Here is a 25,399-nt window from a genome sequence, read left to right as displayed (position 1 = left end):
TCTTCGTGTCTTTCAGGGATGCCAATGAATTGTAGATTGGGCCTCTTTACATAATCCCATATTTCATGGAGGTTTTGTTCATTCCTTTTTCATTCTTTTTTCTGTATTCTTGTCTGACTGTTGTATTTGAGAAAGCCAGTCTTCAAGCTCTCAGATTCTTTCATTGTTCTGCTGTTAATACTTGTGATAGTATTATGAAATTTTTTTAGGTTGGTTTGGTTTTTTTGTTTTTTGTTTTGCTGTATCAGGCTGGTTAGTTCTTCTCTATACTGGCTATTTTTTTCTGTCAGCTCCTGTGATTACTGTGATTATTAGCTTCCTAGCATTGGGTTTCAGCAGTCTCCTGAATCTCAATGATCTTCATTCATATTCATATTCTGAATTCTATTTCTGTAATTTCAGCCATCTCAGCCCAGTTAAGAACACTTACCGTAGAGTGGTTGTTTGGAGAAAAGAAGGCACTCTGGCTTTTTGGATTATCAGAGTTCTTGTGCAGTTTCTTTTTCTCTTTGTGGTTGTATGTTCTTTTAATCTTTGAATTTGCTGTCCTTTTATGGATTGTTTTGCCTTCTTCTTCTTTAATGCCCTTAGGCCTTGGGGGTTTGATTATGGTATTAGGTGGGTTTGGTTGACTGCCTTCTATTCTAGTCTACTCCTGGGTCTTGGAGGAGCCCCCTCCAATTACTGCCTTCCTGTCTGCATTTCTTTTGTTGGGGGTTCTGGTCCATGGGGCTCCCTCAGGCTGGGGCTTCAGTTGGCCCACTAGCTGTGTCCTCGCCTGTAGTCTGCTGTTTGTGTGCTTCCTGGGGGAAAGATGGGGTTGTGTCCACTCACAGAGTTCAGGTGGAAGTGGGACTTTTGGGATGGAAACTCTTTCTGGGTATTGCCCGTCTGGCTATGGGTGGCTGGGGATTGGTGAGTTTGACAGCCCTGCCTTTCAGGTTTTTCCAGAGCAATGGGAGGCTGTGCCCCTCAACACATTCAGGCAAACATAGGGCCACTGGGCTGGAAAACCTAGCAGGTGTTGCCTGCCTGGCTATGATTGGCATGGGTGTAGGATCATGCACCCTACTATTCAGGTGTTTCCCAGAACAATAGGAGGCTGCATTCTCTAGCCAAGCTCACACAGAAACAAGGCTGCTGGGCTAGAAGCTGTAGCAAGTGTTGCCCACCTCGATACCAGTGGTGGTAGGTGGCATCTCTTGCTCTGCCATCCAGATGTTTCCTATGACAACTGGAAGCTGCATTCTCCAGCTGACCTCACACAACAGTGGGGCCACTGGGCCAGAGGCTGTAGCCGGCATCACCTGCCTAGCTACCAGTGACTAGGGCTGTTAGGGTCCGTGCTCTGTGGTCTGGATGTTTCATGTGACAACAGGAGGCTACAGCCCCCAGCTGAGTTCACGCAAAAGTGGGACCTCTAGGCTGGATGCTCTAGCAAGCATTGTCCAGCTGGCTACCAGGGGTGGGGGTGGGACGGTGGGCTGACCACATTTGAACCAAAGTAGAACTGCTGGGCTGGAAGCTGCCACTGAGCTGTGGCTGGCACACAGTGGTGGAGCAGTGTTACTGCTCCCTGGCACTGTAACTGACTGCAACCTCTGTTGGGTTTGTGGCACTGGTGGTGCCCTGGTCCAGGACCCAACACTTGTGTCAGTCCTCTTTGACTCAGAAGTTGCCCTTGGAAAACGTCTGGGTGGCACCCTGCCTCAGTCTAGAAGTATAGTTGGGGAAGGTACAGGGTGGGGGACAGGGTGATTCTCTTGTTCCCAGCCTTGCACAGGTCTCTGTGGAGAGTGTAAATCCCTCTGGGGACTCCCACTCACCCTTTCCAGTTTTGGAGAGGCTCTCCTGGCTGTGGGCTGAGCCCAGACATGCTGGTGCCCAGCTTTACTCCTTTGTGTTCTCTATGTTCTGCTGCCCTGATGGATCCCAATGTGGTTTCTCATATGATCAGCCTGCAGCATCTGTGTTCATCAGCCCTTTTGTTTCCTCTCCAGGACAGTGGCACACACGAGTTGCTTCTAGTCTGCCATATTGGCCCCACCCACTTTTAAACACCTATAGAATTTATCAGCATATGAGTATCTCCCTTTTCAATCATGATAATAGTAATTTATCTTCTGTGTTTTAAGAATTTGTTCATTTTATTATTCTGTTTAAATAACAGTTCATGTTTTTTACTTGTCTGGGACAAGTCTTTTTCTATTGTAGATGGGGCCTCTTTACATTTCTATTACCTTAATTTATGCTAATAGTTTTATGTTTTCTTTTTCTTCTAGTCTTTTAAAGTGGAGGCTTATGTTATTGATTTTAAGCCTTTTCTAATCTATACATTTAATAGTGTAATTTTCCCTCTAAGCCACTGCTTCAGATGCATCTCATAATTTTTATGTTGTATTTATATTATTCACTTCATAATATAATCCAATTTCTATTGTGATTTCTTCATTGACTCTGTGATAATTTAGAAATGCATTTCTTAATTTTCTCTTAGTTGGGTATTCTCTCACCTTTTGTTGTTTACGTCTACTTTAATTTCTTCCCAGCTAGAGAATATAGTTTGAATTATTTGAAATGTATTAATATGTCATCAAGACCTGGCATATAGTCAGTTTTTGTAATTCTGTGTGTACTTGTTAAGAATACATACTCTTAACAAGTATACAATGTAGGGGGAAGTATTCTGTGTAAGTACAGGTACTTCATACTTATTATGTAGTTTAGATCTTTTCTATACTTAAACAGTAAACACTGTCATAATGAATTATTTGCCCTCTATTTATCTGTAAAATAAATGTGTTTCCACCTGAGATAATAAAAACTAATAATGTCACTTATTTCTCAATTCTAAAGGCTTTTTATTTTTTTAAAAAAATGCTTTGTTGAGATATCATTCACATACTATACAATTCACACATTTTAAGTACACAGTTCAATGGCTTTTACTCTATTCAAAAAAATCACATCTAATTTTCAAAACATTTCATCACCCCACAGAGAAGATATTTTGTAACCACTGGGAGTCAAGTACCATTCTCCCTTTTCCTCATTTTCTTCTCCACTTCTAAGCAGCAACAATCCAATTCCTGTAGATGCCAATTCTGCACATTTCATATAAATTGAATCATACAATGTATGGTCTTTGTGACTGGCCTCTTATGTTTAACATAATATGTTAAAGGTTTGCCCATGTTGCGGTATATGTCACTTTATATTATTTTTTATATGGCGGGATGGCATTTCACTGTATAAATAATGACCAATTTTTTAATCCATTCATCAGTTGATGCATGGATCAGTTAGTTTGGGTCATTGGCACTTTGTGGCTGTTAAAAATAATATTACTGTCAACATTTATGTGATAAATCTATTTTAACCATTTGAGGAATTGCTTAAGTATTATTTATAATGGCATATCATTTTGCCTTTTCACCTGGCATCCTTGCTGAACTTGGTTGTTTGGTATCTTTTCTGATGATAGCCGTCCTAGTGTGCATGAAGTGGTGTCTTATTGGGGTTTTGATGTACATTTCCCTACTAATGATGTTGAGCATTATTTCATTTACTTATTGGTAATTTGTATATCTTCTTTGGAGAAATATATGTTCAAATGATTTTCTGATTTAAAAATGTGTTTGTCTTTTTACTGAGTTTTTAAAAAACTTTTTAAAATTTTAGACTCAGGAAGTACATTGTATGTTACACGGATATACTGTGTAATGTGGAAATTGGGGTTCCAGTGTAACCATCAATATTGAATATTGTGACCAACAGGTAATGTTTCAACCCATATTTGCCCTCTTCTCCTTCCCACTTTTGGAGTCCCCAGTACATTGTTTATCTTCCACTTATACATGAGAACATGCAGTATTTGATTTTCTTTCTGAGTTAGTTCATTTAGGATACTGGCCTCCAGCTCTATCTGTGTTACTGCAAAGGACATGATTTTATTCTTTGTATGGCTGTATAGTGTTTCATGGTGTGTGTGTGTGTTTGTGCACGCACGCACGTGTGTGTGTGTGTGTGTGTGTGTGTGTGTGTATCTCACATTTTCATTGCTCAAGTTCCATGACTTGGTTATTGTCAACAGTGCTGTAATGAATAAATGAGTGCAGGTGTCTTTTAATGTAATTTTTTTTCCCTTTGGGTAAATACCAACTAGTGGGATTATTGAGTCAAATTGTACTTCTGTTTTTAGTTATTTGACATGTCACCATACTGTTTTCCATAGAAATTGAATTAATTTACATTTCCAAGAATACTGTATAAGTGGTCCCCTTTCTCCACCTTCACGCCAATCTCTGTTGTTTTTTGACTTTTTAGTAGTAGCCATTCTGGTCCCTGTGAGACGGTATCCCATTGTGATTTTAATTTGCATTTATCTGATGATTAGTGATATTGAGCATCTTTTCATGTGTTTGTTGGCCACTTGTATTTTTTCTTTTGAGGAATGTCTGTTCAGGTCTCTTCTTTTGAGGAATGTCTGTTCAGGTCTCTTCTTTTGAGGAATGTCTGTTGAGATCTCTTCCGTGTGTGTGTGTGTGTGTGTGTGTGTGTGTGTGTGTGTGTTTGTATTACCTGAATGGGTATAGACACATTCTATACTCTTTTTGTTTGTTTGTTTATAAGAGCCCAAGATACAGGCTCTTTTACTTTTTATTTGTTATTATTATACTTTAATGCAGAATGTGCAGGTTTGTTACATAGGTATACACGTGCCATGGTGGTTTACTGTGTCCACCCCACCCCATCATTTACATTAGGTACTTCTTCTAATGCTATCCCTTCCCTAGTCCCCCACTGCCCTGCTATCCCTCTCCTAGCCCCTCAGCCACTGACAGGCCCAGTGTGTGATGTTCCCCTCCCTGTGTCCAAGTGTTCTCATTGTTGAGCATCCACTTATGAGTGATACCATGCAGTGTTTGGTTTTCTGTTCTTGGGTCAGTTTGCTGAGAATGATGGTTTCCCAGCTTCATCCATGTCCCTGCAAATGACATGAAGTCATCCTTTTTTATGGGTGCATAGTATTCCATGGTGTATATATGCCACATTTTCTTTATTCAGTCTGTCATTGATGGGTATTTGGGTTGGTTCCAAGTCTTTGCTATTGTGAACACTACCTCAATAATCATACATGTGCATGTGTCTTTATTATAGCATTATTTAAATCCTTTGGTATATACCCAGTAAGTGATTGGTGGGTCAAATGGTAGTTCTAGTTCTAGATTCTTGAGGAATTGCCACACTGTCTTCCACAGTGGTTGAACTAATTTACACTCCCACCAACAGCGTAAAAGCATTCCTATATTTCCACATTCTCTCCAGTGTCTGTTGTCTCTGATTTTTTTTTTTTTTTCAATGATCACCATTCTAACTGGCATGAGATGGTATCTCATTGTGGTTTTGTTTTACATTTCTCTAATGACCAGTGATGATGAGCATTTTTTCATATGTTTGTTGGCTGCATAAATGTATTCTTTTGAGAAGTGTCTGTTCATATCCTTCACCCACTTTTAGATAGGGTTGTTTGTTTTTTTCTTGTAAGTTTGTTTAAGTTCTTTGTAGATTCTGGATATTAGCCCCTTGTCAGTTAGGTAGCTTGTAAAAATGTTTTCCTATTCTGTTGGTTGTCTGTGCACTCTAGTTTCTTTTGCTATACAGAAGCTCTTTAGCTTAATTAGATCCCATTTGTCTATTTTGACTTTTGTTGCCATTGTGTTTGGTGGCTTAGTCATGAAGTCCTTGCCCATGCCTATGTCCTGAATGGTATTGCCTAGGTTTTCTTGTAGGGTTTTTATGATGTTGGGTCATATGTTTAAATCTTTAATTCATCTGGAATTAATTTTTATATAAGGTGTAAGGAAGGGATCCAGTTTCAGCTTTCTGCATATGGCTAGCATTTATTAAATAGGAAATCCTTTCCCCATTGCTTGTTTTTGGTCAGTTTTGTCAAAGATCAGATGGTTGTAGATGTGTGGTGATAATTCTGAGACCTCTGTTGTGTTCCATTGGTCTAAATATCTGTATTGGTAGCAGTACCATGTTGTTTTGATTACTGTAGCCTTGTAGTATAGCTTAAAGTCACGTAGCGTGATACATCCACAGTTTTATTTTTTTTATTTTTTATTTTTTTGCTTAGGATTGTCTTGGCTATGTGGGCTCTTTTTTGGTTCCATATGAAATTTAAGGTGGTTGTTTCCAATTCTGTGAAGAAAGTCAGTGGTAGCTTGATGGGGATAGCATTGAATCTATAAATTACTTTGGACAGTATGGCCATTTTCATGATATTGGTTCTTCCAACCATGAGCATGGAATGTTTTTCCATCTGTGTCCTCTCTTATTTCCTTGAGCAGTGGTTTGTAGTTCTCCATGAAGAGATCCTTCACATCCCTTGTTAATTGTATTCCTAAGTATTTTATTTTCTTTGTAGCAATTGTGAATGGGAGTTCACTCATGATTTGGCTCTCTGTCTGTTACTGGTGTATAGGAATGCTTGTGATTTTTGCACATTGATTTTGTATCCTGAGGCTTTGTTGAAGTTGCTTATTAGCTTATGGAGATTTTGGGCTGAGACGTTGGAGTCTTCTAAATATACAATCATGTCATCTACAAATAGAGACAATTTGACTTACTCTTTTCCTAATTGAATACCCTTTATTTCTTTTTCTTGCCTAATTGCCCTGGCCAGACCTTTCAATACTATGTTGAATAGGAGTGATGAGAGAGGCCATCCTTGTCTAGTGCCAGATTTCAAAGGGAATGCTTCCAGTTTTTCCCATTCAGTATGGTATTGGCTGTGGTTTTGTCATAAATAGCTTGTATTATTTTGAGATATGTTCCATCGATACCTAGTTTATTATTGAGAGCTTTTAGCAAAAAGGCTGTTGAATTTTGTCAAAGGGTTTCTCTGCATCTGTTGAGGTAATCCTATTGTTTTGGTCTTTGGTTCTATTTATGTAATGGACTATGTTTATAGATTTGCGTATGTTGAACCAGCCTTGCATCTCAGGGATGAAGCCAACTTGATCGTGATGGATAAGCTTTTAGTTGTGCTGTTCAGTTTGGTTAGCTGGTATTTTATTGATGATTTTCACATCAATGTTCATGAGGGATATTGGCATGAAATTTTCTTTTTTAATTGTGTCTCTTCCAGGTGTTGGTATCAAGATAATGTTTGTCTCATAAAATGAGTTAGGGAGGATTCCCTCTTTTCCTATTGTTTGGAATAGTTTCAGAAGGTATGGTACAAGCTCCTCTTTGTACCTCTGGTAGAATTTGGTTGTGAACCCATCTGGTCCTGGACTGTTTTTGGTTGGTCGGCTATTAATTGCTGCCTCAATTTCAGACCTTGTTATTGGTCTTACTCAGGGATTCGACTTCTTCCTGGTTTATTCTTTGGAGGGTGTAAATGTCTAGGAATGTATCCATTTCATCTAGATTTTCTGGTTTATTTGAATTGAGATGTTTATTGTATTCTCTGGTAGTAGTTTGTATTTCTGTGGGATTGGTGGTGATATCCCTGTTAACTTTTTTTATTGCATCTATTTGATTCTTCTCTTGTTTCTTCTTAGCAGTCTATTTTTGTTGATTATTTCAAAAAAACAGCTTCTGGATTTATTTTTTCAAGAGCTTTTTGTGTCTGTATCTCCTTCAGTTTTGCTCTGAACTGAGTTATTTCTTGTCTTCTGCTACCTTTTTAATTTGTTTGATCTTTGTCCTCTAGTTCTTTTAATCTCAACTTTGGATCTTTCCTCCTTTCTTTTGTGGGCATTCAGTGCCATAAATTTCCCTCTACACACTGCTTTAAGTGTGTCCCAGAGATTGTTACGTTGTGTCTTCATTTTCATTGGTTTCAAAGAACAGTTTACTTCTGCCTTCATTTTGTTATTTATCCAGTCATCATTGAGGAGCAGGTTTTTCCGTTTCCATGTAGCTGTGTGGTTTTGAGTGAGTTTCTTAATCCTGAGTTCTAATTTGATTGCACTGTGGTCTGAGAGACTGTTGGTAATGATTTCCATACTTTGGCATTTGCTGAGGAGTGTTTTACTTCCAATTATGTGGTCAATTTTAGAATAAGTGCAATGTGGTGCTAAGAAGAATGTATATTCTGTGGATTTGGGGTGGAGAGTGCTGTAGATGTCTGTTAGGTCCGCTTGGTCCAGATCTGAGTTCAAGTACTGTTATTTTTGCTAAGTTTCTGTCTCATTGATCTGTCTAATATTGACAGTGGGGTGTTAAAGTCTCCCACTGTTATTGTATGGGAGTCTAAGTCTCTTTATAGGTCTTTAAGAACTTGCTCTTTGAATCTGGGTGGTCCTGTATTGGGTGCATATATATTTAGGATAGTTAGCTCTTCTTGTTGCATTGATCCCCTTACCATTATATAATGCCCTTCTTTGTCTCTTTTGATCCCTGTTGTTTAAAATCTGTTTTATTAGAGACAAGGATTGCATCCTCTGCCTTTTTTTTTCTTTCCATTTGCTTGATTAATCTTCTTCCATCCTTTTATTTTGAGCCTATGTGTGTTTTTCCACATGAGATAGGTCTCCTGAATATGGCACACCATTGGGTCTTGACTCTGTATCCCGTTTGCCAGTCTGTGTATTTTAATTGGGCCATTTAGCCCATTTACATTTAAGGTTAATATTGTTATAAGTAAGTCTGATCCTGCCATTATGATGCTAGCTGGTTGTTTTACCCATTAGTTGATGCAGTTTCTTAATTGTGTCGATGGTCTTTACAATTTGGTATGTTTTTGGAGTGGCTGGTACTGGTTGTTCCTTTCCATGTTTAGTGCTTCCTTCAGGAGCTCTTGTAAGGCAGGCCTGGTGGTGACAAAATCTCTCAGCAGTTGCTTGTTCATAAAAGATTTTATTTCTCCTTTGCTTACAAAGCTTAGTTTGGCAGAGTATAAAATTCTGGGTTGAAAATTCTTTTCTTTAAGGATGTTGAATATTTTCCCCTACTCTCTTCTGGCTTATAGGGTTTCTGCCAAGAGATCCGCTGTGAGTGTGATGAGGTTTCCTTTGTGGGTAATCAGATCTTTCTCCCTAGCTGCCCTTAGCATTTTTTCCTTCATTTCAACCCTGGTGAATCTGACAATTATGTGTCTTGGGGTTGCTTTTCTTGAGAAATATCTTGTGGTCTTCCCTCTATTTCCTGAATTTGAATGTTGGCCTGTCTTGCTAGATGGGGGAAGTTCTCCTGGATAATACCCTGAAGAGTGTTTTCCAGCTTGGTTTCATTCTCCCCATCACTTTCAGATACACCTATCAAATGTAGATTTGGTCTTTTCACATAATCCCATATTTCTTGGAGGCTTTGTTCATTTCTTTTTACTCTTTTTTCTCTAATCTTCTTGTTTTATTTTATTGAATTGATCTTCAATCTCTGATATCCTTTCTCCTGCTTATTCGATTCAGCTATTGAAACTTGTGTTTGCTTCACAAAGTTCTCATGCTGTGTTTTTCAGCTCTGTCAGGTTGTTTATGATCTTCTCTGCACTGGTTAATATAGTCAGCATTTTTTCTAACCTTTTTCAAGGTTCTTAGCTTTCTTGCATTGGGTTAGAACATGCTTTTTTAGCTTGGTGAAGTTTGTTATTACCTACCTTCTGAAGTCTGCTTCTGTCATTTCATCAAACTCATTCTCTGTCCAGTTTTGTTCGCTTGCTGGTGAGCAGTTGTGATCCCTTGGAGGAGAAGAGACATTCTGGTTTTTCAAATTTTCAGCCTTTTTGCACTAGTTACTTCCCATTTTCCTGGATTTATCTACCTTTGATCTTTGAAGTTGGTGACCTCTAGATGGGGTCTCTGAGTGATTGTTTTTTCTATTAATGTTGAAACCATTCCTTTCTGTTTGTTAGTTTTCCTTCTAACAGTCAGGCCTCTCTGCTGCAGGTCTGCTGAAATTTGTTGGAAGTCCACTCCAGGTCCTGCTTGCCTGGGAATCACCTCAGTTTGAAATGTGGAGATCACCTACCTTCTATGTCACTCTTGCTGGGAGCTGTGCACTGGAGCTGTTCCTATTAAACCATCTTGCCAGCCATCCCTTTCACCTGTTTTTGTTTGTTTGTTTTGTTTTTTTTAATTGGGTTTTCTTTTTTTTAGTACTTGTTGGAGTTGTTTGAGTCATTTGTGGATTCTGGATGTTAGTCCTTTGTCAAAGGCATAATTTGCAAATATTTTCCCCTACTATGTAAGTTGTCTGTTTACTATATTGATTATATATTTTGTTGTACTTCTAACCTTTTTAGTTTAAGTCCTATTTTTCTATTTCTGTTTATTCAGTAGAGTTTTTCCTAGGTTTTCTTCCAGGTTTTTAATACTTTCAGTCATTACATTTAAGTCTTTATTATATCTTGAGTTAATTTTTATATATGGTGAGAGATAAGGGTTCAAGTTTAATTCTGCCTATGGATAGCTAATTTCCCCAGTGCTATCATTGAGTAAGCATTTCTTTCGCCATTGTTTGTTTTTGTCAACATTGTATAAGTTAATTGTGGGTGTGTGGCTTTATTTCTGGGTTATCTATTTTGTTCCATTGATTATGTGTCTCTTTTTGTTCTAGTGCCATGCTCTTTTAGTTACTATAGTTTTGTAGTATAAGTTAAAGTCATATAATGTGTTGCCTCTAGATTTGTTTTTTCCTAGGATTGCTTTAGCTATTCAGGCTTTTTTTGGTTTAATATCAACTTTATGATTATTTTTCCTAATTCTTTGAGAAACAACATTGGTAATTTGATAGGAATTGTACTGAATCTGTAGATTGCTTTGGGTATTATGGTCATTTTAATGTTACTGATCCTAACATATCATGAGCATGGGATTTTTTTTATTTGTGTCAGTTACAATTTCTTTTAACAGTGTTTTTAGTTCTCCTTGTAGAATTCTTTTACCTCCTTAGTTAAATGTATTCTTAGGTATAATTTTGTGTGTGTAACTATTGAAAATGGGATTGAATTCTTAATTTGGTTCTCTGAAGTTTATTGGTTTATAGAAATATAACTAAGTTTTATACATTTTTTATTATTATTATTGTTTTTAATTTTTTGCTTTGGGTCCACTAAATGGGAGGGGGAAATGCAAGATGGCAGCAGCTATGAATTCTGGTTCTAGCCTCCTGCTGCTCCACTGCCTTACCTGGGCAGGTAGGCCCTCTCTTGGTTTACATCTGGATGTTGTCAAACGAGACAAACTAACTGAGAAACTAATTATTGTTGAAAAGAAGTATGACTTACTCAGGAAAAACCCTGATTTGTGTGATTTTACCATTGACCACCGGTCTTGCTCGCAGTCCATGCTGCACTTGTTTCTACCACAAGCATCTGAGGAGGGTTTTCCTGATAGATCTCAATAGTACATACGGCACCTTCTTGGGTCACATTCATTTGGAACCTCACAAGCCTCAGCAAATTTCCACTGATTCCAGGGTCTCATTTGATGTATCCACAAGAGTATACACTCTGCATGAGAAACCTCAGATATTGGCATGGGCTGTGAAAGGAGTTGAGAAGATGAGTGAAGAGGATGATGAACTCAAGGGCTTACGATTCCAGGGTCTCATTTGATGCATCCACAAGGGCATACGCCCTGTATATGAGAAGCCTCAGGCATTGCCATCAGCTGTGAAAGGAGTTGAGAAGACGTGTGAAGAGGATGATGAACTCAAGGACTTACTGGGGCTTCCAGAGGAGGAAACTAAACTTGATAACTTGAATAGTTCAACACTACCCACAACAAGTAGATTTCTACCCTTACCATTGAGGAAGGAAATCTAGACATTCCAAGACCAAAGAGGAAGAGGAAGAACTCATGGGTGACCAAGGATGATGAGTTCATCAACTCAAAGGATGTGGATCCTTCAGTTGGTTGATTCAGGAACATAGTGTGAAAGAGGCTGGCCAGGCAAGAAACCCTCTGATTTGATATTTTCAATCCTTACTGATTTGATGTTTTTGGTCATGAAGAAGGGTGAGATTGGGTGGGAATGGGGTGGTAGGGTGCTGGGGAGCTCGTGAACTAGGGAGAAAAAGTTTCCATGTTTGCAGTATCAGTTATGTTTTTTGGTGAAGTCTTTAGGTTTTTCCCAATATAAAATTATGTCATCTGCAAGGAAAGATAAATTGACTTCTTTTCCAGTAAAGTTGGATGCCCTTTATTTCTTTCTGGTCTGGTTGTTCTAGGTAGAACTTCCAGTGCTACACTGAATAACAGTGGTGAAAGTGAGCATCCTTGTTGTATTACAGATCTTAGAGGAAGGACTTTCAGTTATTCCTCACTCAGTATGATAATAGCTGTGGGTCTTTTGTATATGGTTTCTATTGTGTGAGGTATGTTCCTTACATATTCAGTTTTTTTGAGGGTTTTTATTATGAAGGGACGCTGAATTTTATAACATGCTTTTTTAGTATTAATTGAAATGATTACATGGTTTTTAATCCATCATTTTGTTGACATGATGTTTCACATTGATTGATTTGCATATGTTGAACCATCCTTGCACCCCTGAAATAAATCTCACTTGGTCATGATAAATGATCTTTCTAATGTATTGTCAGATTTAGTTTGCTAATATTTTCTTGAGAGTTTTAATATCAATATTCATCAGGGTTATTGGCCTGTAGTAGTATTCTTTCTTTGATGTGTCATTGTCTGGTTTTGGTATCAGGGTAATATTGTACCATAGAATGAGTTGGAAATACTCCCTCCTCCTCTATTTTTTGGAATAGTTTATGTAGGGTTGGTATTAGTTCTACTTCAAATGTTTGGGTTGTAGATGATGGCTTATCCCTGTAATCACAGCTCTTTGGGAGGCCAAGGCAGGAGGATCTCTTGAGCCCAGGAGTTTGAGACCAGTTTGGGCAACATGGTGAGACTTTGTCTCTACAAATAATGATAATAATAATCAAGTAGACAGATGTGGTGGCATACATTTGTGGTCCTAGCTATTTGGGAGGCTGAGATGGGAGAATCACATGAGGCCAGGCATTCAAGTCTGTAGTGAGCCATGATCATACCACTGTCCTCCAGCCTGGGCAACAGAGTGAGATCCCAGCTCAAAATAATAGTAAAGTAATAAAAATAAACGTTTGGTAAAATTATTTAGTGAATCCATAGGGCCTTGGGCTGTTCTTTGGTAGGAGACATTTTTATTACAGTTTTGATCTTATTTTATATGAATCTGTTCAAGTTTTGAATTTCCTCATGATTCAGTCTTGGTAAGTTGTATGTGTTTTGAAATTTGTACATTTTTTCTAGGTTTTCTAATTTATGGAATACAGTTGCTCATAGTAGCCTCTAATGCTCCTTCGAAATTCTGCCATATCTGTTGCAATGCCTTCTGTTTCATCTCTGTTTTTATTTATTTGGGTCTGCTCTCTTTTTTTTTCTTGGTGTGGCTAAAGATTTGTCTATTTTGTTTATCTTTTCAAAAAGTTAACTTTTCATTTTTTTGTTTTTTCTTTTATTCAATTCAACTTTACTTATTTATAGTATTTCTTTCTTCTACTAATTTTGGCTTTGATTTACTCTTGCCTGTCTAGTTCTTTATGATGCATGATTAGGTTGTTCATTTGAAGTATTTTGTCTTTTTTTCCCCACCTACTTGTCATCTTTTTAAATGTAGGCACTTACTGCTATAAGCTTTCCTCTTAGTATTGCTTTTGCTGTATCCTATAGGTTTTGGCATGTTGTATTTCCATTTACTTTAAGAATTAAAAATTTTTTTTTCTTTATATATTTATTGATCCACTGGTTATCCAGGAGCATATTTTTTAATTTCCATCTGTTTGTATGGTTTCCAAACTTTCTCTTGTTACTGGTTTCCAGTGTTGTTTCATTGTGGTCCAAGAAGACATATGATATAATTTCAATTTAAGACTTATTTTGAGGCTTGACATAATGGTTAACCCTTGAGAATGATCCATGTGCTGAGGAGAAGAATCTGTATTCTGCAGCCCTTAGATGAACTGTTCTGTAATAACTATTAGGTTTATTTAATCTATAGTGCAGATTAAGTCTGATATTTCTTTGATGATTTTATGTCTGGATATCTGTCCAGTACTGAAAGTGGAATGCTGAAGTCTCTATCTATTACTGTATTGGGATCTATCTCTTTGGCTATAATAATATTTCCTTTATATATCTGGGTGCTCCAATGTTGGGTGATACGTATTTATAATTGTTATATCCTCTTACCGAATAGCTTGTCTTATCATTATATAGTGAATTTGTCTCTTTTTATAATTTTTGTCTTGAAATTTATTTTGTCTGATGTAAGTATAGCTACTTTTGCTCTTTTTTGATTTTTATTTGCATGAAATCTTTTCCCATTCCTTTATTTTCAGTCTACTTGTGTCCTTATGAGTATAGTGTGTTTCTTGTAGGCAACAAATTGTTGGGTATTTTTTTGTAATTTATTTAACCACTCCATGTCTTTTGAGTGGACAAGTCAGTCTATTTTCATTCAATGTTGTTATTGATAAGTAAAGGCTTTTTCAGCCATTTTTGTTGTTTGTTTCCTGGTTGTTTTGTGGTCTTCTTTTCTTCCTGTCTTCCTGTTAGTGAAAGAGATTTCCTCTGATGGTGTGTTTTAATGCCTTGCTCTTTATTTTTTGTGTTATGTTGTATGTTTTTAGATTTGAAGTTAACATGAGGCTTACAAATATGTCATAACCCTTTGTTTTAAAGTAACGACAACTTAACACTGATTGCATAAACAAACCAGCAAAGAGAAAATGAATAAAAACTCTACACTTTAATTTTATCTCCCTGCTTTTTAACTTTTTGTTGTTTTTATTTGTATTTTACTTTACTGTCTATGTCTTGAAAAGTTGTTGTTTTATTATTTCTGATAGATTCATCTTTTAGTATTTCTACTGAATATATGAGTAGTTTATATACCATAGTGTTATAATACTGTGTTTTTCTTTGTGCTTACTATTACCAATGAGTTTCATACCTTCAGATGATTTGTTACTACTCATTAACATCCTTTTCTTTCATACTGAAGAACTCTCTTTCGCATTTCTCATAGGACAGGTCTGCTGTTGATGAAGTCCCTCAGCTCATGTTTACCTGGGAAAGTCTTTATTTCTCCTTAATGTTTGAAAGATCTTTTTGCCAGATATACTATTCTACAATAAAAGCTTTTCCACTTTTAATATATGCTGCTACTTTCTCCTGGCCTGTAAGATTTCCATGGAGAAGTCATCTTGCTGCCAGATGTTTTGGAGCTCATTTGTGTGTTACCTGTTTTTCTTGTGCTGCTTTTTGGATCTTTTCTTTATCCTTGGCCTTTGGGAATTGGATTGTAAAATGTCTTGAGGTAGTCTTATTTGGGTTAAATCTGCTTGGTGTTCTATAATCCTTTTGTACTTGAATACTAATATCTTTATCTGGATTTTGAAAGTTCTCTGTTATCATCCCTTTGGATAAACTTTCTACCCCATCTCTTTTTCTACCACTTCTTTAAGGCCAAGAACTCTTAGATTTGTCCCTTTGAGACTATTTGGGCAGTGGTGGTGACTGTTGTAGGAGACAAAGGACCCATTAGCCTCTGGGGACCGGGTTCTCAGAGAAATGCTGCGCTGCAGTGTTAGTCCACAGGTGGAGAAGGTTGGCTGCACTGGGAGCATGACACTGAGGCAGGGGTGCCTTTTTCTGCAGGGAGCAGTAGAAGTGGGAAGTTGTGCAGTGCATAGTTTACCCTCTTCTCCATACTATGACTGTGGTGTCTGTCTTTGGGGCATGTGAAAGTGCCTGGCCTTCCTCCTTGGTGGGACACAGCAGTTGGCACCAGGATACTCAGGGATCACAAGCCTGTGGGATTCCACATGGGCTTGAGCAGTGCCTATACACAATCTCCAGGCAGCGCACTGTGTTAGAGTAGGGGTGCAGGACCAACAGGGCTCTGCATTGACTAGCATTACAAAGTTCTGTGATGGAAGGGTGGAATACCAAGGATCTCTTACTTACCAATCCCTTCCCTGCATTAGGGAACCTTTCCCAGTTCTGCGGGGGTCCTGCTTGCAGGGCTACCTGACTTCACTGTCTTCTTTCCATGATTACCATGTCTTCTCTGGTGAATTTCATTATGTTCTCTTAGACAATCTACTTGAAGCGTTAGTATTTCTTTGCTATTTTGAATGCTTTCCATGAGACAGGCACTCACTAGCCACTTACAGTTGTCTGTCATACTGGATTTTGAGAGCTCTTTATATATTCTTGGTACAAGTCCCTTCTTAGATAATAGGGTTTGCAAATATAGTCTTCCATTTGCAGGTTGTCTTCTGCCTTCCTAATACTGTGCTTTGAAGCATTAAAGTTTTTTTAATTTTGATGAAATTCAACTTTTCTATGTTTTCTTTGGTTGCTTTTGCTTTGGAAAACTCAGAAGTTGTTGCTTAGTTTAAGGACATGAAAATTTATGCCTGTGTTTTCTAATAGTTTTACAATATTGGCCTTTACATTTAGTTCATTTATCAATTTTGACTTGATTTTTGTATTTTGTGTGAGATAAGGGGTCCAAATTAATTATTTTTCATATGGAAATCTGGTTGTCCTTGCACCATTTTAAAAAAGAGAACTCTTGGCCAGGTGTGGTGGCTCACACCTGTAATCCCAGCACTTTGGGAGGCTGAGGCAGGCGGATCACAAGGTCAGGAGTTTGAGACCAGCCTGGCCAATATGGTGAAACCTCATATCTACTAAAAATACAAAAATCAGCCGGGTGTGGTGGTATGCACCTATAGTCCCAGCTACTCAGGAAGCTGACGCAGAAGACTCGCTTGAACCCGGCAGGCGGAGGTTGCAGTGAGTTGAGATTGCACCATTGCATTCCAGCCTGGGTGACAGAGTGAGACTCCATCTCAAAAAAANCGAACTGTAAACCAACAGAATGGGAAAAAAATTTTGCAGTCTGCCCATCTGACCAAGGGCTAATATCCAGAGTCTACAAAAAACTTAAATTTACAAGAAAAAAACAATGCCATCAAAAAGTAGGCAAGGTATATGACCAGACACTTTTCAAAAAAAGACATTTATGCAGCCAATAAACATATGAAAAAAATTCCGTCATCACTGGTCATTAGAGAAATGCAAATCAAAACCACATTGAGATACCATCTCACTCCAGTTAGAATGGTGATCATTAAAAAATCAGGACACAACAGATGCTGGAGAGGATGTGGAGAAGTAGGAACACTTTTACCCTGTTGGCGGGAGTGTAAATTAGTTCAGCCATTGTGGAAGTCAGTGTGGCAATTCTTCAAGGATCTAGAAATAGGAATACCATTTGACTCAGCAATCCCATTACTGGGTGTACACCCAAAGGATTATAAATTGTTCTCTTATAAAGACACATGCACACATATGTTCATTGCGGCACTTTTTACAATAGCAAAGACTTGGAACCAACCCAAATGCCCATCAGTGATACACTGGATAAAGAAAATGTGGCACATAAACACCATGGAATACTTTGTGGCCATAAAAAAGGATGAGTTCATGTTCTTTGCAGGGACATGCTTGAAGCTGGAAACCATCATTCTCAGTAAACTGACACAAGAACAGAAAACCAAACACTGCATGTTCTCAGTCATAAGTGGGTGTTGAACAATAAAAACACATGGACACAGGGAGAGAAACATCACACACCGGGGCCTGTTGGGGCGGTGGGGGAGATAGGGGAGGGATAGCAGGGGGTGGGGAGATTGGGGAAGGGTAACATTAGGAGAAATACCTAATGTAGATGATGGGGGGATGGATGCAGCAAACCACCTATGTAATAGTCCTGCACGATCTGCACATGTACCCCAGAACTTCAAGTATAATTTTAAAAGTTAAAAAAAAAGTAAAAAATAATAATAATAAAAAAAAAGATTACTCCCCTATTCAGTTCTCTTGGCATCATTATAAAAAAATCAGTTGACTATAAATGTATGGGTTTATTTCTGGATTCTCAGTTCTATTTCATTCATCAATATATCCTTTTCCTATTATCATACTATTTTGATTATACAGCTAGTGCCCGACTTATGACCACGTTTGGTTCCGACAGACCAGTCGTAACACGATTTGGTCGTAAGTTGAGTAGGCTACATGCACGCGGAGATGGTAGTGCTGCTGGAAGCTGGTCCGCACTGTCGTACACCCAGCCGGGCAACGTTTGCGCTGCCAGACGCGGAGCAGTCGTGGCTAGCGATTGTGGTCGTAAAGTCGAATGGTCGTAAGTTGCATAGGTCGTAAGTCGATCAATACCTGTAATAGCTTTTGTAGTAAATTTTGATGTCAGCAATTGTTAGTCTTCCAACTTTTCTTCTTTTTCAAAAACAACTATCCTAGGTCCTTTGCATTTCTGTATGAATTTTAGGATAAACTTTCCAATTTTTGCCAGAAAACTGCAGCTGGAATTGTATAGGAATTGTGTTGGCTCTCTAGATCATTTTGGAAAATATTGCTTTCTTAATAATAATTGTTTAAGTTTTGATCTGTGAAGATGGGGCTTTAAAAATTTATTTAGGTCATCTTTTATTTATTTAAATATGTTTTGTAGTTCAGTGTTCATTTTAAGCTTTTCGAATCAAGTTTACTCCTAAGTATTTTATTATTTTTGATGCTATTGTACATGATGTTGTTTCTTTAATTTTATTTTCAGATTGTTTATTGATTTGATAGTGTTTAGGAATACAATCCATTTTCATATGTTAATCTTATATCCTGCAGTCTTGCTGAACTTATTAGCTCTAATAGTTATTTTGTGTGTGCGTGTGTATGTGTGTGTGTGTGTGTGTGTGTGTGGAATATTTTAAATACAGAATCATCTGCAAGTAGAAATATTTTGATTTCCTTTCTGATCTTGATTTCTTTTATGTCATATTCTTGGCTAATTGTCCTGGATAGTACTTCCAATATAGTATTGAATAGAAGTGGGGAGAATGGCCATCCTTGTTTTATTCCTGACCTTAAGGGAAAGATTTCACTCCTTTACAAATAAGTATGATATTAGCTATATGTTTTTTATAGATAGCATTTATTATCTTGAGGAAGTTCCCTTTTACTCCTAGTTTGTTGAGTGTCGTTGGTATTTGTCAAATTGTTTTCCCTAAATCTATTGAGATGATCTATCATTTTGTCCTTTATTCTATTAATATGATTTATTACGTTGATTGAATTTCCTATGGGTCAGCCTTGCATGTGAGTCAACTTTGCATTGTTTGGATAATTCTCACTTGGATATGTTGTATAATCCTTTTTATGTCTTGCTTGATTTTGCTTGCTGGTATTTTAGTGAGAAATTTTACATTCATATTCATGAAATTTATTGGTATTCAGGTTTTTTTCTTGTGTTATCTTTGTATCTTTGCTTTTGGTATCAAAGGAATAATGACTTTATAGAATGAATTGGTGAGTGCTTCTTCCTCTTAAATTTTTGGAAAGAAGCTGTAAAGATTTGGTGTTCATTCTTAAATACTGGCTGAATATATCACAATGAAACCATTTGGTTCTGAGCTCTTTGTGTTAAGTTTTTTTGAATACTAATTCAGTTTCTTTCTTTGTTATAGGTGTATTCAGATTTCCTGTCTTCCTGGGTCTGTTTAAACAGCTTTTATCTTTCTAGTAATTTGTTCTTTTCATTATAGATACAATTGTAGATACTGCTGCAATTATTTTGGTTTACAAGTATTCCATGTTTTCTTTATTATCCTTTTATTTCTGTAAGACCTCTAGTAATGTCCCATTTTTCATTCCTAATTTTAGTAATTACAGCCTTGTTGGTCTTACTAAAATATTACCAAATATTTTATGATTTCAGAGAAGTAATTTTGGTTTTCATTGGTTTTATCCAGTTTTCTATTCTTTATTTCATTTATTTCCATTCTAATGTTTGTATTTTACTTGTTTTGGATTTGGTTTTATGTTCTTTTTCTAATTTTTGAAGTGAAAGTTTTGGGTTATTGATTTGAGATCTTTTTTTCATGTAGGTGTTTACAGCCATGTTTTATAGATGCACTACCTCATTTTCATTATCAAGTTTTATATGTTTTGTTTTAATTTAAATTTCTTGTGAAGTATTTTCCAGTGTCCTTGTGATGTTTTATTTGACCTATTGGTCATTTAGTAGTGTATCATTTGATTTCTACATATTTATTAATTACCCAAACTTTCTTCTGCTTTTATTCTCTAATTTCATTTTATTGTGGCCAGGTAACATATTTTATATGATTGCAGTTCTTTTAAATTTTTTAAAACTTGTTTTGTAGCCTAACATATGGTCTCTCCTAGAGAATTTTTCATATGCACTTGAAAAGAATATGTATTTTGCTATTGTTGGTGGAATGGTCTATAGATGTTGTTAGGTCTAGTTGATTTATATTGTTGTTTAGGTCTTCCATTTACTTGTTGATCTTCTGCCTAATTGTTCTGTTCATTGTTGAAAAATGAAGTATCGATGTCTTCGAACTATATACACCCATGCTTCCTGTTGGTTCTGTTTTCTCCAGAGAATCCTGACTAATACAGCATGAGAGTAAAAAACTCCTTGGGTCCACAGTCCTAGGGGGCTGTCACAGGTTTGTAGGCTTTATCTCTAGAAACTCAAGCAAGTGCTTTAGCATGAAAAACAGATGAATATTGGTAGGGACAGTAAATTTTGTGGCATTTTAACATGACCTAGTCCCATCTCGTGCTCTCTAGCTGCACAGTAGGCTTGATAAAACAACATGGCACATTCTCAGTGAAACCCAAAATTTTGGCAGGCACTGTCAGAGGTAGAATAAAGTTAGGGTTTCTTCAAAGACCATTCCCAGAGAATTGCCACCATTTAACCTGTCCGGAGACTGCCTGGAAGACCCCACTTTGAGTGAGAGCTGTCCCAGTGCGAAATTTTTGCCGTGGAGGTCATTTTTAAAAGAAATAATTGGCCAAGTGCAGTGGCTCACGCCTGTAATCCCAGCACTTTAGGAGTCCGAATTAGGCAGGTCAAGAGATAGAGACCATCTGGCCAACATGGTGAAACCCCGTCTCTACTAAAGTACAGAACATTAGCCGGGCTTGGTGCGTGCCTGTAGTCCCAACTATTCGGGAGTCTGAGGCAGGGGAAATTGCTCGAACCTGGGACGTGGAGATTACAGTGAGCTTAGATCAATCACACCACTGCACTCCAGCATGGCAACAGAGCCAGACTCCATCAGGAAGGAAGAAGGGGAGGGGAGGGGAGGGAAGAGAATGGAGGGGAGGGGAGGGGAGGGGAGAGGAGGGGAGATTGTTTAACCTCATTGCAAACAGAAATGGTGGATAGCAGTTAAATTAAACAATAGACCAATAAAGCTTTGAAAAGCTACCACATATTCCTGGGATTTTAGAAGACCACTCATATTTGTAGGACTGTGCATATGTCCAGGGCTATGTACTTGATTAGAAAAGACAAGAAGGCCCTAAGCTTTCGATTCCAACCTATCTTAAGGCTGTACATAAACAGGAAGTTAAGGGTTAGGCTAATTGTTAAAAGTGTACTCCCAATATACAGAGCCACTGAGCAAACACAGGGAGACTTGATGGTTCTAAGGATTTATAGAAATGTCTGTCCAATCATTACTTGATGACTCAGCTAACAGAAGAGATATGAGTGATCACCCCCAAAAAAGAATATTGACTTTGCAGAACTAAGAAAATTATGAAACTAAGAACTAGAATAAACAACAATGAACAGTGGAAATGGATAAAAAAGCAATGACTAGAAACTGTCCTTGAGGATCCTACACATTGGACTCAATAGACAAAGACTGTAAATCAGTTATGTTAAATGTATTTATTCAAGGAACCAAAAGAAAGCATTTCTGAAGAAATAAACTGTTAGAATTATGTCTCATAAAATATAACATTTCAATCAAAAGTTATAAACTATTTTTTAAATAACCAAATAAAAATTCTCAAGTTGATAAGTACCTTATTCAGAAATGAAAATGTTTTGAAGTGAAAAACTCCAGAAATGAAAAATGTATTAGGAGGACTCACTAGCACATTTGAGCAGGCAGAAGAAAATACAATTGGACTTGAAGACAAGTCAAGTAAGGTAATTCAGTGTGAGGAACAGAAAGAAAAAAGAATTAAAATAATGAACACATACAATTTGTGGGATATACCAATAGGCATGCCAGCATACCTGTAATAAGAATTCCAGAAAAAGACGGGGAAAGAAAGGGACAGAAGGAGTATTTGGAGAAATAGTGGTCCTTCCCAAATTGAAGAAAAATATTATCTAAGGAGCTAAACAAACTCTTAAGTAGGAAAATCTCAAAGAAATCCACATTTGAGATTCATCATAAACCATAAGAATGAAGCCAAAGTTAAGCCAGGCATCATGGCAAGTACCCGTAATCCCTAATACTCAGAAGGTTGAAGTGGGAGAGTCAATTGGGCCCAGGAGTCCAAGGCTACAGTGAGCTATGATTTTACCACAGCATTTCAGGTTGGGTGACAGAGTTAGACCCTAAATCTAGAAAAAAGTGATTTTAAAAAAGCCAAAGACAAAAAGAGGATCTTAAAAGCAGCAAGAGAGAAGGTATTCATCACATTAATGTGTTCCTCAATAAGATTTTAAACTGGTTTAAATCAGAAACTATGGAGTCCAAAAGGCAGTGTGATGACATAGTCAGTGTACTGAAAAGAAAAGAACTGTCAACCATGAATATCCACCAAAACTGTCTTTCAAAAATATAGGATAAATTGGCATTCTCAAATAAAACCAGGTTTATCACTAGCAGATCTGCACTACAAGAAATACTAAAAGGAGTCCTTCAGAATGAAGTGAAAGGACACTAGATAGTAGCTCAGATTCACAGGAAGAAATAAAGAGCAATGATAATGGTAACTAGGTAAATATAAAAGATAGACTAAATGCAGTTTTTGCTAGTAACACTTTAGTTCTATCTGATTTAAAAGATGATCTCACAAAACAATTATAAATATATGTTGGTGGGAACATATTATATAAAGATGTAATTGGTGTAAAAATAGCAATTAAATAAAGGGGGGAGATTATAAATACATAAGAGCAAAGTTTCCATATCCTGTTGAAATTAAGTTGGTATCATCTAAACTTAGATTCTTCTGTATTAAGATGTTATCCTCGTGGAAACTACTAAGAAAATGTCTCAAAAATATCGTGTAATAGGGAATTAAAAATGAGCACTGAAAAATATCTAACACAAAAGAAGGTAACAATGGAGAAATAGAAGAAAAAAGACATAGAAAATAGCAAAGTGACAAATGTAAATCTTATCTCATAGGTAATTCATGATATTTAAAAAATTAGGGCTGGGCACGGTGACCCACGCCTGTAATGCCAGCACTTTGAGAGGCTGAGGCAGGCCGATCACGAGGTCAGGAGATCAAGATCATCCTGGCTAAAACAATGAAACCCTATCTCTACTAAAAATGCAAAAAATTAGCCGGGCATGGTGGCATGTGCCTGTAGTCCCAGCTACTTGGGAGGCTGAGGCAGGGGAATTGCTTGAAATTGGGAGGCTGAGGTTGCAACGAGCCTAGATCTTGACACTGCACTTTAGCCTGGGTGACAGAGTGAGACTTTGTCTTAACAAAAAAAAAAATTAAACACTCCAACTAGGAGGTAGAATATTGGAGACTGGATAAGAATCATGGTTCAACTATATTCTGTCTACAAGAGATGCACTTTACATTCAAAGGCACAAATAAGTTGAATGTAAAAGAAATCAAAAACATACCATTCAAACAGCATAAGAGAATTGCAGTGGCTAAACAAATATTGGACAAACAGACTTTAAGAGAATTTTTTCTTACTAGAGACAAATAAAAATATTTTATAATGTCAACAGGGTCAAACCATGAGGAAGATATGACCATTACTAATATACATGCACCTAAAAGAGATCCTAATAATATAAGCAAAACTGATAGAAGGAAGAAATAGATATGCAATGTAATAGAGATGTCAGTATCCCACATTCACCAGTGGATAGAACAGACAGAAGGTAAATAAGGAAATAGTCATTCCAGATATGTCACATCCTATTACTTAAAATTTCCAGATTTCAACACAAAATTACAAGATATGCAACAAATCAGAGAAGACCAATAAATAGTTAATAGCTTATAATAAGGTGTAATGCTTGTAGTCTCCTTGTTTTTGAATAACTTGCCCTTTGAAAAAATATTCTATACAGGGACTCTTACAAAAGATGGGTACATGTATAGAATATATGTATATATATACATATATATATATATATATATATAATGTCACAAAATATAGTCTGAACATTTGAAAGGAATAACCTTTAAACTAATCTGTTCCTTTTTGTTTCTCAGATCTGAATTACCCTCTATGATATCCCTACTCTACAGGAATAGTTTTAGTGGTTATGTTTTCACTCCCTTTAAGACAGCTATCCTGTTTATTTCTTTTCTTTGCCAAGCCTTTCACACTCACTACGGGCAATTACATTTTCTTTGATAATAGACTAAATGTTCCACTTCATTGACTTCTCAGAATAGGTTAAGAATAAGGAACATCTAATAATATACTATTCAAGAAAAAGATCTAATAATAAGAAATGGCTGAAAATAAAAGGACAAATATATACCATTAAAGCACTAACTAAAAGAAAGTGGTTATATCTATATGACTAGTAGACCAAAAAAGTTAAAGGGAAAAAAAGCAGTTATGGAAATAAAGATTACTTCATAATGATAAAACTGAGTAACTATAACAATTCTAAATTTGTATGCATATTTTCTGTGATTTTTAAACAAACTCTATTATTTATTATGTAATGCTCTCTTCCTATTTTCATGCCATCAGCATTTTTCTTCACAATGTGTGTTCAGCTGATTTCTTACATAAAGTGAATGAACCCCTTACTAATCCTTATTTGTGTTTACTAGTTCCTTTTGTCATTCTGTTTATTTCTCTTCTTGTTTGACTAAGGAACACAACGATATTGGCTAACAGTTGAGAAAGGTATTCGATATTAAATTATATAAAATTACCATACATATGAACTTACCTGTGAATGATATAGTTAACAAAGCTGTCTCTTCAGAATACTATTTGTAATGTCCTTGTATGTGTCTGTTAGAAATTAAGAACAGGCTGCCCATACAAGGTTGGGGGAACCATATACTTTCATTCAAATTACCTTGCCTTTCATTTTTGCCTTTTCTGGCTTGTTACTGCATTTTGGCTTGTGATTAATAAGTCTAAGTCATTTCCTTTCTAAGTCATAGGTGCATGTTAAAATGCTTGTATCCTTGTGTAAACTACTAAGAAAATATTTCAAAAATATAGTGTTTATGGAATTAAAATGAACAATGGAAAATTTCCAAAACAAAAGAAGGCAACAATGGAGAAGTAG

The 25,399-nt window shown here is 36.8% G+C and overlaps 1 protein-coding gene across 4 annotated transcripts in view; it reads left to right on the top strand.

Annotated features, from left to right (window-relative positions):
- SPATA6 (spermatogenesis associated 6) overlaps window positions 1–25,399 on the top strand; it is a 159,423-nt gene that overhangs the window by 121,837 nt on the left and 12,187 nt on the right. The window lies entirely within an intron of this gene.

Source organism: Cebus imitator, unplaced genomic scaffold, assembly GCF_001604975.1.
Source record: "Cebus imitator isolate Cc_AM_T3 unplaced genomic scaffold, Cebus_imitator-1.0 Scaffold430, whole genome shotgun sequence".
NCBI classification, from domain to species: domain Eukaryota; kingdom Metazoa; phylum Chordata; class Mammalia; order Primates; family Cebidae; genus Cebus; species Cebus imitator.
The sequence above is the reverse complement of the archived record's forward strand: the minus strand, read 5'-3'. Positions and strand labels throughout refer to the sequence as shown.